Raw genomic sequence first — 14,922 nt, 5'->3', positions numbered from 1 at the left:
CCATTTTTCCTGCTTCTAACATCAACTTTGAGGATAAAATGTTCACTTGCTGCCTAATATATCCCCCTCACTAACAGGTGCCATAATGAAGAGATAATTAGTGTTATTCACTTCACCTGTCAGTGGTCATAATGTTATGCCTAGTTGGTGTGTGTATATATATATATATATACAGTGTATCACAAAAGTGAGTACACCCCTCACATTTCTGCAAATATTTCATTATATCTTTTCATGGGACAACACTATAGACATGAAACTTGGATATAACTTAGAGTAGTCAGTGTACAGCTTGTATAGCAGTGTAGATTTACTGTCTTCTGAAAATAACTCAACACACAGCCATTAATGTCTAAATAGCTGGCAACATACTGTAAGTGAGTACACCCCACAGTGAACATGTCCAAATTGTGCCCAAATGTGTCGTTGTCCCTCCCTGGTGTCATGTGTCAAGGTCCCAGGTGTAAATGGGGAGCAGGGCTGTTAAATTTGGTGTTTTAGGTACAATTCTCTCATACTGGCCACTGGATATTCAACATGGCACCTCATGGCAAAGAACTCTCTGAGGATGTGAGAAATAGAATTGTTGCTCTCCACAAAGATGGCCTGGGCTATAAGAAGATTGATAACACCCTGAAACTGAGCTACAGCATGGTGGCCAAGGTCATACAGCGGTTTTCCAGGACAGGTTCCACTCGGAACAGGCTTCGCCAGGGTCGACCAAAGAAGTTGAGTCCACGTGTTCGGCGTCATATCCAGAGGTTGGCTTTAAAAAATAGACACATGAGTGCTGTCAGCATTGCTGCAGAGGTTGAAGACGTGGGAGGTCAGCCTGTCAGTGCTCAGACGCCATACGCCGCACACTGCATCAACTCGGTCTGCATGGTCGTCATCCCAGAAGGAAGCTGACGCACAAGAAAGCCCGCAAACAGTTTGCTGAAGACAAGCAGTCCAAGAACATGGATTACTGGAATGCCCTGTGCTCTGACGAGACCAAGATAAACTTGTTTGGCTCAGATGGTGTCCAGCATGTGTGGCGGTGCCCTGGTGAGAAGTACCAAGACAACTGTATCTTGCCTACAGTCAAGCATGGTGGTGGTAGCATCATGGTCTTGGGCTGCATGAGTGTTGCTGGCACTGGGGAGCTGCGGTTCATTGAGGGAAACATGAATTCCAACATGTACTGTGACATTCTGAAACAGAGCATGATCCCCTCCCTTCGAAAACTGGGCCTCATGGCAGTTTTCCAACAGGATAACGACCCCAAACACAACCTCCAAGATGACAACTGCCTTGCTGAGGAAGCTGAAGGTAAAGGTGATGGACTAAACCCAATTGAGCACCTGTGGCGCATCCTCAAGTGGAAGGTGGAGGAGTTCAAGGTGTCTAACATCCACCAGCGCCGTGATGTCATCATGGAGGAGTGGAAGAGGATTCCAGTAGCAACCAGTGCAGCTCTGGTGAATTCCATGCCCAGGAGGGTTAAGGCAGTGCTGGATAATAATGGTGGTCACACAAAATATTGACACTTTGGGCACAATTTGGACATGTTCACTGTGGGGTGTACTCACTTATGTTGCCAGCTATTTAGACATTAATGGCTGTGTGTTGAGTTATTTTCAGAAGACAGTAAATCTACACTGCTATACAAGCTGTACACTGACTACTCTAACTTATATCCAAGTTTTATTTCTATAGTGTTGTCCCATGAAAAGATATAATAAAATATTTGCAGAAATGTCAGGGGTGTACTCACTTTTGTAATACACTGTATATATATATATATATATGGGGACACACATGGCTTTCAGGCTCTTACTTTACCCCACCTTTTAAGGAATTACCTTTTAACTGGGACTGTTCCTAAAAAGGAATCCCCAAAACCTGTATTGCTGTATAATGCTTCTTTCTTCACCCAATACATCATCTTTTTATTGTTTGCTGGGCACCATGATGGTAACTGTGGACAAAATAGAAAAGACAGAGGGATGTTCCTGGTCTGCAGTGGTCAGTATCTATGAAAAGTGGTCCAAGGAAGAAACAGTGGTAAACCGGCGACAGGGTCATGGGCGGCCAAGGCTCATTGATGCACGTGGGGAGCGAAGGCTGGTGTCAGAATACACAGAGCATCACAGTTTGTTGTGTATGGGGCAGCAAAAGAAGGACCAACACAATATAAGAAAGGTGGTCATAATGTTATGTCTGATTGGTGTATATTTGAAGCACTTAAATTCTGCAGCACCTTTGCTTTCCAGAGTTTTGTTCTTTCTTTCTGCTCCAGCTTGTTGTTGTTCCTGGCAGGCTGCTGGCTAAGGTTTGCCCCGACTCTGGGTGCGGCCGTTGAAGGATCCGAAAGCCGTGGGTACGTGTGTGGGAGCGTTTCATTCTGGGGGGGCAGTGTGGGAACGTTACAGAGGACATCGAGCTCTGTGAGGAATGAAAAGAGGAGCTTTTCCAGTCTGAGTCTCGGCCTCGCTCGCTCTGCTCTCTGATGTGTGAGGCCAGGAGTCAGCTGTCAGCCTCGCTTTGATGAGAGAAAGTGAGAGAAGGACAAGAATGAAAATACCTCAGGGCTGGAAGCGAGAGAGAGAAAGTGCGTTCTCGACTTCCGTTCTCTGTTCTTTGACGCAGTGACCTTCTTTCTTCTGTTCTGATGGATAATGCTTGGTTCAGCAGTAGTCCACCTCTCTTCAAAGCTCTACCTGCAGTGTGCACCAATGGTTCTCAACCTGTTTTACTCACAACGTCCTTTAAAGGTCTTCCAACCCCTTAAGTCACCCCAGTCTAAAATGTATTTAACAATGTAGTTTGATGACCAACACACACAAGCGGTCCTGTGGTTCCATGGTGTAAAGCTTAGCATTCTGGACTCTGAGTTCAAGTCTCGGTGGAACCTGAGTTAAGGTACCAGGCTAGTAATCGAAAGGTCACTGGTTTTAGCCCCACCACTGCCACGTTGCCACTGTTGGACCCCTGAGCAAGGCCCTCAATTGCTTAGACTGTATACTGTCACAGTACTGTTAGTTGCTGTAAATGTCATTAAAAGATGACGGATGGGGTGATATGACTTACTATCAATTGAGAAACCTGAGCCTAATGGCACAACATTAAGGTAGGGAAGTTGTAGCTCTGTGGTCAGGGTACTGGACTAATAATCATATGGTTGCTGGTTCAAGCCCCACCACTGCCAAGTTGCTACTTTTGGGCCCCTGAGCAAGGCCCTTAACACTCAATTGCTTAGACTGTAAGTCACTTTGGCTAAATGCAGAAAATATGAATGTAAATGTCATTAAAAGATGACGGGTGGGGTGATATGACTTACTATAAATGAGGAAACCTGAACCTAATGGCACAACATTAAGATAGGTGGTAGCTCAGTCGTTAGGGTACCAGACTAGTAATCATAAGGTTGTCGGTTCAAGCCCCACCACTGCCAAGTTGCCAATGTTGGGCCCTTAACCTCAAAAGGCCCTCAGTTGCCTGGATTTACAGGGCCGTAGTAGCTCTGTGGTTAAGAACTGGACTAGTAGTACCAGATGGTTGCTGGTTCAAGCCCGACCATTGCCAAGTTGCCACTGCTGGGCCTCTAAGCAAGGCCTTTAACCCTAACCCTTGAATTGTATTGAGTGATTTGGATAAAGGCGTCTGCTAAATGCCGTAAGTATAATTAAAATTTTGTCAGTGTATGAAGCATTTCACCCCGGGGTCTTGTGTAGTCAATCATTCTTTTCATATTGCTTAACTCTTTAACTATTGCTAATTTTGTTAATTATAGTCCCATTTTTCAGTTTAAAACCCAGACGTGAGTGTACAAGCTAGTAATCTAGTCCTAAGCTGATAGGCAGTGCAACACAATGAGCAGAAAAGAACTGCAGGACATGCAATCTACTGTAGGTAACTAGCCAACCTGTCTTATACCAGCAAGTAAGAAAATGATGATTGTTTTGGTTGAAATTGCATATGATGGTACCTAATACTGTCAAATCATGGTGCATCTGATTATGCAGATCAAAATAGTGATCATTTTATGTACTGTATGTCCACCTTTTTCCAATAGCACGTTACATTGTATTTAGTAACAGATTAGCTGGAGACAGCGGTAGAGTCGCTACTGTGGTGTTTCTGATTTACATATTTTGCATATTTATAGCTGTTTTATGGCAGTATTTTACTAACATATCCAAATGCCTAAGGTCGACCTGATATTTATCATCTTCATCCAGCATTAAATACTAGATAGGTCATTTGCATTGCAGCTACGATGACTATTTATTTTTCATTCATTTTTCAAATGCTTTATCCTGGTCGAGGTCACAACAGGCCTAATTCCACCGGAAAACAGTGGGTACAAGGCAGGAACACCCGGGACAGAACACCCTGGCTAATCCATTGCAGGGAGCACTACCCCCCCCCCCCCACCCCCCACCCCCAACCCAGATCACAGGAGCAATAGAACTTTAGTTACACCATTCTGGCTGCAGGCAAAAATGTTTATTAGTGTTTAATGCACTCAGGATCAAAATCTGACCCTCCACCATTCTGACTGAAAGTGAAAACCTGGTGGTGCCACTTTTAAGAACACACTTCACACCGAAACCCTGCTAATGTAGTTCTCACTGCTGTGTTGTGATTCGGTCACAGTGCCAGTAAACGGTTTCCACCTTTGCCTGTTTGCACAACAGACGTTGCTTTCAACTCTGACACTTTTTGTTCAGACGCTAAGTCGTCTTATCGGCCCATCGGGAATGTTAAGACACCCCTGTGCGTTGTGATGTCTTCTCCGTTTCCTCTTTTCTATTTGCTCTCGCTCACGCTCGCTCCCAAATGATGGAGTTCCTCTAAATCTGGCTCCTATTGTGAGCTCAGGCGGAACCCCCTCGCCCCCTCTTTTCCTCCTCCCTGCGAGTTGCTCTTTGAAGCCGACCGCTGGCAGGAGCGAGCAGTCGCCGCGCCGCTCTTTGATAGTGCCGCCCCGGCCCTCGGTTATGGAAGTGCGGGGCCACATCAGCCTTTCTTTCCACACGTGCTTGAGGTTTGGCAAGATGTGTCCCCTCCCTACCTCCTCAAACACAAATACAGGCTCTACCTTTATAATGCACGTCTGTAGTAAATCTGGTCTTTTTCTGTTTGGTTTCTCGTGTGTGTGTGTATGCCGTTTATGTGAGCAGGTTTGTTAGTATTGGCTATGCACAGATTTTCAAATACCTGGTTAATCCTACAGGATTTATACCCTAAGACCTTTTACTAAATGCCCTAGTCGCTTTCTTTTAAGGCTAGTGGCCCTGCAAGATTCAGGTTTAAAGCAGCAGTTAGACGCATTAAACCCAAACAAACAAACAAAGCAGCATTTAAGAGCTATTGTACCTATAAACTGCCCCACCCAAACACAACCAAAGTAATCAAAATACCCCGAACACGGCTTGGTTTTTCGGATGTCAGGATCCAGGTGGAAGAGCTCGTCCTGTAAACGTAACCGCTGCAGTGTGGTTGTGTTAAGGAGGTCTGTGGCCGCTGGTAAGGTCCAGTTCATAGATGATGTCTGGGATCTGTGTTTTGACAGACCATCATTGTGGCAGGAGTAAAACCTTATGTGAGTCCAGACTTTCAGATCGAGCAGCTAAATACGTTAGACTGTACCGATTTTGACCATGTATACCACACAGATTTGAGGGGTGTGTGAGTGTGTGTGAAAGAGTCTGGACCTAGTAATAGCATCGTTTCTAAGTTAAAATTAATTTAAAATGTTTATTTTAAGGCAAATTTTAATTCAAAAGTCTGTCAGCAGTGAAAGACTAAAAGGGAAAAGCTTCTTTAGTGTTTAATGTTTAACTATTTGTTTCCAATTCCTTAAAATTACTTTAAGATTTTTATTTTAAGACACATAAAAATAAATAAAAACACAAAGTTTAAACAGTAAAAAGCTTTTACCTCTTAGTCTTTCTCTTTTTTGCAGACTTTTGAATTATTAGTATTCATAACAATACGAACAATTTGAGTTCAAATCCTAAATATTAGTATTGTTTCTTAGTTATTTTATTTTAAGGTACATTTAAATTTAAAAGTCTGTTAGAAAGACTAAGAGGCAAAAGCTTTTTTGGTGTTTATTGTTAAACTATTTGTGTTTTAAATTATTAAAGCTCATAACGAATACAAACCATTTTAATTCCTAATTAATATTGTTTATTAGTATTGTTTCTTAGTTAAAATTAATTTAAAATGATTAATTTAAGGCTCATTTTAATTCAAAAGTCTGCAAAAAGAGAAAGACCAAAAGGGAAAAGCTTCTGTAGTGTTTAATGTTAAACTCTTTGTGTTTTAAATTATTTTTCATAACAGTATGAACAATTTGGATTCTAAATCCTATTTATTAGTATTGTTTCTTAGTTAAAATAAATTTCAAATGTTTATTTTAAGGCGCAGTTTAATTTAAAAGTCTGCAAAAAGAGAAAGGCTAAAAAGGAAAAGCTTCTTTTTGTGTTTCCAATTCCTATTTATTACTTGAAATTAATGTAAGATTTTTATTTTTAGGCACATTTTAATTTAAAACACAAACAGTAAAAAGCTTTCCCTTTCTCTTTTTTTGAGACTTTTGAATTATTATTATTCATAACAGTACGAACAATTTGAATTCCAAATCCTATTTAGTACTTAAAATTTTTATTTTTAGGCACATTTTAATTCAAAAGTCTGCAAAAAGAGAAAGACTTAGAGGGAAAATCTTCTTTAGTGTTTAATGTTAAACTTTTTGTGTTTCAAATTATTATTCATAACAATACAAACAATCTGAATCTAAACAATCTAAAGTTAAAATTAATTTAAAATGTTTATTTTAAGGCACATTTGAATTTAAAAGTTTCTCAGAAAGACTAACATTAAACACCAAAGAACCTTTTCCCTCTTAAACTATTTGTGTTTCAAATTATTATTCTTAACAATACGAACAATTTGAATTCCAAATCCTATTTATTAGTATTATTTCTTAGTTAAAATTAATTTAACATGTTTATTTTAAGTCACGTTTGAATGTAAAAGTCTGTTAGAAAGACTAAGAGAGAAAAGCTTTAGCTTGGTCGGTGTGGTGGATTTACCGAGCTGTCATTTTGCTGAGGCTTTTCTTTTTAACGTTACTCTCTCAACACCAGAAGAACCGCTGACAGACCAAAGCACTTTGTTTCCAATCTTGTTTTCATTTTAATTCCAGGTGCTTTTTTTTTTTTTATTACCGGGCTACAATTTTTAGTGACTTCCGCCAGCACCGGACCGCTCGTAGCAGCCGTTTGATTTTATGGACTTGCCGCCTCGCGGGGCACTGCCAACACAAATGCATGGTCGAGCTTTGCAAGGCCAGGCTACTGGCACAGTGTCAGGAGAAAAGAGAGAGACAGGAAGTGGGAGGGGAAAAGATTTGGGTTCTATTTGGCCAGACTTAATACAACCCAGATTCTGCTCACACACACACACACAAACTGGCACTGACAGTCCGAAGTGCTTTACTCCGACTGCCTGTGCGTGCTCGGGTCGGACCGTGACGTCATCAATGCTTTGATCTGTTTTATTTTTCATTGATGCCATGACCGAGTGTGTTTGCAGTCGGCGCTTGGCGTGTGAGCTGCCTCGGATAGGTACAGACTCGGTAAACCTGCATTTCCATTCTTTCTGTCAAAAACGTGACACTTGCATGTCTGCACAAAGGCCTGATCAAATGGGAAGTGGAAGAACATTACATAACATTACATAACATTAAAACCACCTCCCTGTTTCTACACTCACTGTCCATTTTATCAGCTCCACTTACCATATAGAAGCACTTTGTAGTTCTACAATTACTGACTGTAGTCCAACTGTTTCTCTGCATGCTTTGTTAGCCCCCTTTCATGCTGTTCTTCAATGGTCAGGACCCCCACAGGACCACCACAGAGCAGGTATTATTTAGGTGGTGGATCATTCTCACTGACACTGACATGGTGGTGGTGTGTTAGTGTGTGTTGTGCTGGTATGAGTGGATCAGATACAGCAGCGCTGCTGGAGTTTTTAAATACCGTGTCCACTCACTGTCCACTCTATTAGATGCTCCTACCTAGTTGGTCCACCTTGTAGATGTAAAGTCAGAGACGATCGTTCATCTACTGCTGCTGTTTGAGTCGGTCATCTTCTAGACCTTCATCAGTGGTCACAGGACGCTGCCCACGGGGCGCTGTTGGCTGGATGGTTTTGGTTGGTTGACTATTCTCAGTCCAGCAGTGACAGTGAGGTGTTTAAAAACTCCAGCAGTGCTGCCGTGTCATACATGATCCACTCATACCAGCACAACACACACTAACACACCACCACCATGTCAGTGTCACTGCAGTGCTGAGAATGATCCACCACCTAAATAATACCTGCTCTGTGGGGGTCCTGTGGGGGTCCTGACCATTGAAGAGCAGGGTGAAAGGGGGCTAACAAAGCATGCAGAGAAACAGATGGACTACAGTCAGTAATTATACCTCTTCAATAATATGTCTTGCTAATGTAAGGTGTTAGTCTGCGCTGAATAATCTTTAGCTTAATTTTACGGTCGTGTCCTATAAGAGAGGTTGTCCGATACACCTTATAGTCACTTTTCTTTGTTTTTTTTTTTTTCATTGTAATGGCAGTTCATGGTTTTCTAGACTTGTTGGCACAATTTGTTGCAGTGACTTTAGCAAAGATGGCATATGTTAGCCTTTCCAACAACAACTAGAATTTTAAAATGGTCTTGACCCTCAGATGCAAAATCACTGATCATGGTGCTGTGCTCTTGAATTAAGTAATTCATAAATATTCCCTCGAAATACTGCAAGACAAAAAAAAAGCTACATTTTGGCCAGCTTATTTTATTTTCAGAGCCACTTTTTCCTCTCCGAGTGTAACTGGAGAGAATCCCGAGCCGACCCGTGTGGGAGAGCCGAGAGGGAGGTGTGGCCACCCCAGCTGCAGGCCCTTTGATTTGCCCCGGGAGGTGAACGGGCCGATTGAGGGACGCGAGCCCGTGCCAGTTATCTTAACCTCCCACGCTTCAAAGCCGGCCTGGTTTCGCCGCTCCTCACAGAGAGAGAGGGGATGAGCCCTCGAAAACAGAGGAGCGATTTATTTCCGGCATTCTGGAGCTTTAAAGGAGAGCAGAGCTTGAATCCTACATTTGTGTGAAGGTGGACTCGAAGTCCTCTCTCCCTCCCTCCCTCCGCCGAGCCCTCAGCCTGGGACAGGAAGGCCGGGCGGACCTTTTCATGTGTGGCCAGGAAGGCGCTCCAGGAAGGGGGCACGGGCCCGCACAGGAGCTTTGAGGTGCAGGGATGAAAAGACGGGACGGAGGAGGTAAACAGAAGCACCGGGAAGCTTCGGTCACTGCTGCCCTCCTGTGCCGCCTCTCTCTTTACACTGGAAATAACGAACCTGCCCGTCATCGATGCACGATTATAAAAGTCATTAACAGGGAGGTGTGTGTGCGTGTGTCACACTTTTACATGAGCTACCCTGGAACACCTTTTAGCTCGGCTCATGGGAGCGCCGCTCCTGTATCACCTCCTTTTGATCTGCGATTCTGTTTGATGCCCCTCTGTAATGAGTCTTTAAAGCTTGTTGATATGGGGAACACAGTCTGTACGATGTCATTCATTACGGCACACGGGAATCTGATTAGGTTAACACGTCGTCCCGCTGATTTCGGGAACGTTTATGGAAGCTATGAGCTCCCAAATTTACAGTTTTTTATGAATAAATATAAATCATTACACTGGCTGTCCTGTTTTAAAAGGAAAAACATCCCCTCCTTCTGCTTAGGAGGGGTAGTTGTAGCCTAGTGGTTAAGGTACTGGACCTGTAATCAGAAGGTTGCCAGTTCAAGCCCCACTACTGTCAGGTTGCCGCTGTTGGGCCCTTAAGCAAGGCCCTTAACCTTGAATTGCTCAGATTGTATAGTGTCACAGTACTGCAAGTGGCTTTGGATAAAAGCTTCTTTATGCTCACCACCCTGTACTAGTGCTGCACATCACATTACTGTGTTTACGTGCTCAGGTGGCGCAGCGGTAAATTACACTAGCTCTCTACTGCTGGAATGCAGGGTTCGAATCCCCTGAGGTGCTATCGGCTGGTAGAGCATCTACACACAGACATAGGGTGGCACGGTGGCTCGGTGGGTAGCACGGTCACCTCAGAGCAAGAAGATCCTGAGATTGATTCCCAGGTGGACGGGTCCGGGTCCTTTCTGTGTAGAGTTTGCATGTTCTCCCCGTGTCTGTGTGGGTTTCCTCCGGGAGCTCCGGTTTCCTCCCACAGTCCAAAAACGTGCAAGTGAGGTGAGCTAGAGATACAAAATTGTCCATGACTGTGTTTGACATTAAACATGGGCTTTTCTGTCCTATAAATAAAAACACACAGACATTATTGGCTATGTCAGGAAGGGGGGTGGTGTCACTGCGCTGTGCCTAGTGATTCCCTGTAAGCTGGACCCACCACAGCCCTGACCAGGATGAAGCAGTAATAAAACATGAAAATTAAAATAAAAATGAGTAATTATTGAAAATCATTGAAGACACAGTAACTCAAGTACCGACCAAAATTATTGGGTGTAAAGCAGGTCGCCAATCCATCACAGGACTTCATAGTCAATCATGTCTGTGAGGACGCCTGGCCAGCTGATAGCACTGCTGGAGATTCATACACTTGACATTTGCTTTAGTATTTAGATTTATTAGATTTGCAATGTGGAGGAAAAATAGGGGTGTGTGGTTCCCAAGATTTCTGGAAAAGAGACTACAGACTGATTACTGTAGAAAGTCTATAGACCAATGAGGCATAACATTATGACCACCTTCCTAATAATGTTGATCCCCCTTTTGCTGCCCCATACACAACAAACTGTGATGCACTGTGTATTCTGACACCTTACTATCATAACCAGCATGAACTTCTTCAGCAGTTTGAGCTACAGTAGCTCGTCTGTTAGATCGGACCACGCCAGTTTACCACTGTTCCTTCCTTGGACCACTTTTCATAGATACTGACCACTGCAGACCGGGACACACCCCACAAGAGCTGCAGTTTTGGAGATGCTCTGACCCAGTCGTCTAGCCATCACAATTTGGCCCTTGTAAAACTCACTCAGATCCTCACGCTCACCCATTTTTCCTGCTTCTAACATCAACTTTGAGGATAAAATGTTCACTTGCTGCCTAATATACCCCCCCCCCCCCCCCCCCCACTAACAGGTGCCGCGATGAAGAGATAATCAGTGTTATTCACTTCACCTGTCAGTGGTCATAATGTTATGCCTGGTCGGTGTACATTTTAACAATGGACCAGCTTTTACCAGGGTGTAAGAGTAAAACAGGAGAGACGGGGATATCATCAGTGATTGTACAGTTGAGTTGTACATATTTATCAAGTCATGATATGAACAGACAATAATCAGCATTTAGTGGACACTGTATTCTGTCTAAGCACTTGTCTAATCTCAAAGGACTTAAACCAGCGACCTTTTAATTACTAGTCCAGTACCCAAACCTCAAGGCTACAACTGTCTAACATAACGCTAATCATTTGTTTAGTTCCACTATAAATGCATGCCTTTTCCTTTCACCACTAAACTATGCTAGGACCAATTATTTCATTGTGTGTTACTGCATTGTCCTGACCCACAGTGACCCTGACCAGGATACACTGGTAGTAAAACATGAAAATGACTAAACGAACGTTCTCTGTGTCTCTCTTTAACAGGATGAAAACAGACCCCTTTCTCCTCATGCAAAGCGAAGGCAGCAGCCGAGGGGCCCTTTTAGAGATGGAAGCCCGTTAGACTCTCTGACCTCTGACCCCCTCCAACCTTTTTTCGACTTCCCGCCGACCTCTCCGAGGGCTCCAGCTCTGAGCGCGCTCCCTGTGCTGTAGGGACACTGAACTGAAACCAGACAATCACGACTCGTCTAGACCCCGCGTTCGCCTACTCGCCTACGCCATCCCGACCGGCACACACACACACACCAACACACACACGTTCATTCAGGGTTTTTTTTTTTTCTTTGATTAGCTTGTTGGTTCGTAAGTTGATCCTGAGTTATTGCACTGATTCTAAAGATTTGGAAAAGTCACAAATCACTAATCCGAAGCCCAGAGGGGGAAGAAAGGATGTCATGCCGGTTCACACCTCTTCCTAAGTTATTTAAGTTATTTGGCACTGTTTTGTGTTTGTATAGTTCACAGTTTCAGCGCACCAGCTCACCCGCCCCTCTTAATTTCGTTAAGTTCACACGTCTTAACCCCATGATGTAGCATTTCAGGGCCCGGTCACACCACACATTACAGGGATCACGCTGGCTCGCAGACATTCTCTCTTTCTTAATCCGACAGTAGGTGGAGCGTTCCGAGTTAACATTTTTTATGGGTTTAAGTTCATTTTAAATGCTCTTTGTATCTGGAATATTCCTTTCGTTCGTTTCTCGGTGTATATTTTAAGCGATCTTATTTTTTTATATATACTGGTATATATAAGATGAGCTTTGCCACAGGAAAGCAGTTTTCTTATCGAAGCATCTCGCCGTACGGCTTCTTTTTTAATAACTAACGGTGACCTCCCAGCGCTCGGATGTACAAAATAATGCTCGGTATGTGTGTGTCCTTTCTTAAGAAACGTCTGGGTCTGTCACTTTTCTTGGTATTTTTGCAGGCAGAATTAGGACAAGCGTGTTAGAGTGGGTACTCAGAGGCCTATATTTTATCGTTCTGAACAGACAAGATGAAGCAGATATATATATTTACCCCAGCACTTGCCGGTCTCTCTCATTGCGATGTTCTCTGTCCTCTTTATCTGCTAGATAATAAGTGTGATCTTTTACCATGTTGTTTATTACATGCAAGCATCTCTGTACCATTTCGATTTATTTTATGTTCTGTTTTTAGTATTATCTGATTTTTATTTTTTTTTTAATTCGTTGTCATTTTGAATCACTGTCATCTTGGTTAAGCATTTTGCTTCCAAGTGTGAACATTTGAACTGTGTTTCTACATGCCTTTTTTATAAAAACAAAGAAAAAATAAATCAGCATATTTGACTGACGTTCTTGCTTCAGTGGATTTATGACTGTGACTTGCATTCTGTTACTTTTAAGGAGTCCACAAATATTCTGAAATGTTTTATAGTCATGGGTTTAATGGGAACTGATTGAACATGATTCTCTGTCAAAATATAAATCATAAATTTGTCATACTGTAAAAACATGCTGCTGGCTTAAATATATGTATATACAGCAGGTTATGTAAAATGACAGAGCGGGGTCAGCGGATGCTGAGGAACATAGTGCGCAGAGGTCACCAACTTTCTACAGAGTCAATCACTACAGACCAACAAACTTCATGTGGCCTTCAGATTAGCTGAAGAACAGTGTGTAGAGCTTCATGGAATGGGTTTCCATGGCCGAGCAGCTTCATCCAAGCCTTACATCACCAAGCGCAATGCAAAGCGTCGGATGCACTGGTGTGAAGCACGCCGCCACTGGACTCTAGAGCAGTGGAGACGTGTTCTCTGGAGTGACGAATCACGCTTCTCCGTCTGGCACTCCGATGGACGAGTCAAGGGTTTGGTGGTTGCCAGGAGAACGGTACTTGTCTGACTGCATTGTGCCGAGTGTAAAGTTGGTGGAGGGGGGATTATGGTGCGAGGTGGTTTTTCAAGAGTTGTGCTCGGCCCCTTAGTTCCAGTGAAAGGAACTCTTAATGCTTCAGCACACCAAGAGATTTTAGACAATTTCATGCTCCCAACTTTGTGGGAACAGTTTGGGGATGGCCCCTTCCTGTTCCAACATGACTGCGCACCAGTACACAAAGCACAAGGTCCATAAAGACATAAAGATGAGGGAGTTTGGTGTGGAAGAACTTGACCTGACCTCAACCTGATAGAACACCTTTGGGATGAATTAGAGTGGAGACTGTGAGCCGGGCCTTCTCGTCCAACATCAGTGTCTGACCTCACAAATGCGCTTCTGGAAGAACGGTCAAAAATTCCCATAAACACTTTTGGCAATATAGTGTATGTTCTCCCCGTGTCCGTGTAGGTTTCCTCCTGATGTTCTGGTCTAAAGATTTTGAAAAGAGGGAGAAACCCAGAGTACCTGGAGACGTAGAGGACGAGTGAAAAATGAGCCTGAAAAACAGTATGCTACTGTACAGGGCAGCTACTGTATCAGATTAGTGTCCAAATAATTGAGTCGTGCTTCCATCTACTGGTGAATGTAGGTAAATGCGCCTCTCCTGGAACCACAACTGTTCCGTAATTCTCACTCAGGATGACAGAAATCAACTTCACTGTAAACTATCATACAGTTCAGGTCCTGGCAGTAAAAAAAAACTTACCACTTTAACTATGTAGAACTTGCAGCAGTCATTATGCCATACTTCTACCAAAGGTAAGGTCCTTCAATGTCCTTCCTGGTTCTTCTACCTGTGTGTGTCTGTGTTTATGCTTAATAAATACACTCAAGTTGTTTAGCCTTTAAAAAAATGTATCATTTTTAGTTATATATCTTTTTTTCATATAGAAGCACTTACTAACTGTAGTCCATCTGTTTCTCTACCTACTTTTAAACCTGCTTTCACCCTGTTCTTCAATGGTCAGGACCACCACAGGCAGTGATGTATAAAGTACCGGAAAGCCAGACTTGAGTAAAAGTACAAGTATCTTACCAGAAATTTACTTTGATAGAAGTAAAAGTCACCTTTTAGAATATTACTTGAGTAAAAGTCTAAAAGTATCTGATGTTTATTGTACTTAAGTATCAAAAGTAATTTGATATTAAATGTAAAAGTAGAAGTAAACTTAGAAGTAAAAGTAAATGCTGTTAGTATAAATGGAAGCGCTCATTATAAATATAAAGATCGTTCTTTTAAGCCTGTAAACCTCCTTAACAATTA

The 14,922-nt window shown here is 42.8% G+C and overlaps 1 protein-coding gene across 2 annotated transcripts in view; it reads left to right on the top strand.

Annotated features, from left to right (window-relative positions):
* lef1 (lymphoid enhancer-binding factor 1) overlaps positions 1–13,020 on the top strand; it is a 77,003-nt gene extending 63,983 nt beyond the window's left edge. For both annotated transcript variants that reach the window (XM_062995306.1, XM_062995305.1), the window contains exon 11: positions 11,737–13,020. The gene's annotated coding sequence lies outside the window, so the exon portion shown is untranslated. The remainder of the gene's footprint in view (positions 1–11,736) is intronic.
* The last annotated feature ends 1,902 nt before the right edge of the window (positions 13,021–14,922 follow it).

This window comes from Trichomycterus rosablanca, chromosome 5 (genome assembly GCF_030014385.1).
Source record: "Trichomycterus rosablanca isolate fTriRos1 chromosome 5, fTriRos1.hap1, whole genome shotgun sequence".
Lineage (NCBI taxonomy): Eukaryota > Metazoa > Chordata > Actinopteri > Siluriformes > Trichomycteridae > Trichomycterus > Trichomycterus rosablanca.
This window is presented reverse-complemented; position numbering and strand designations above follow the sequence as displayed.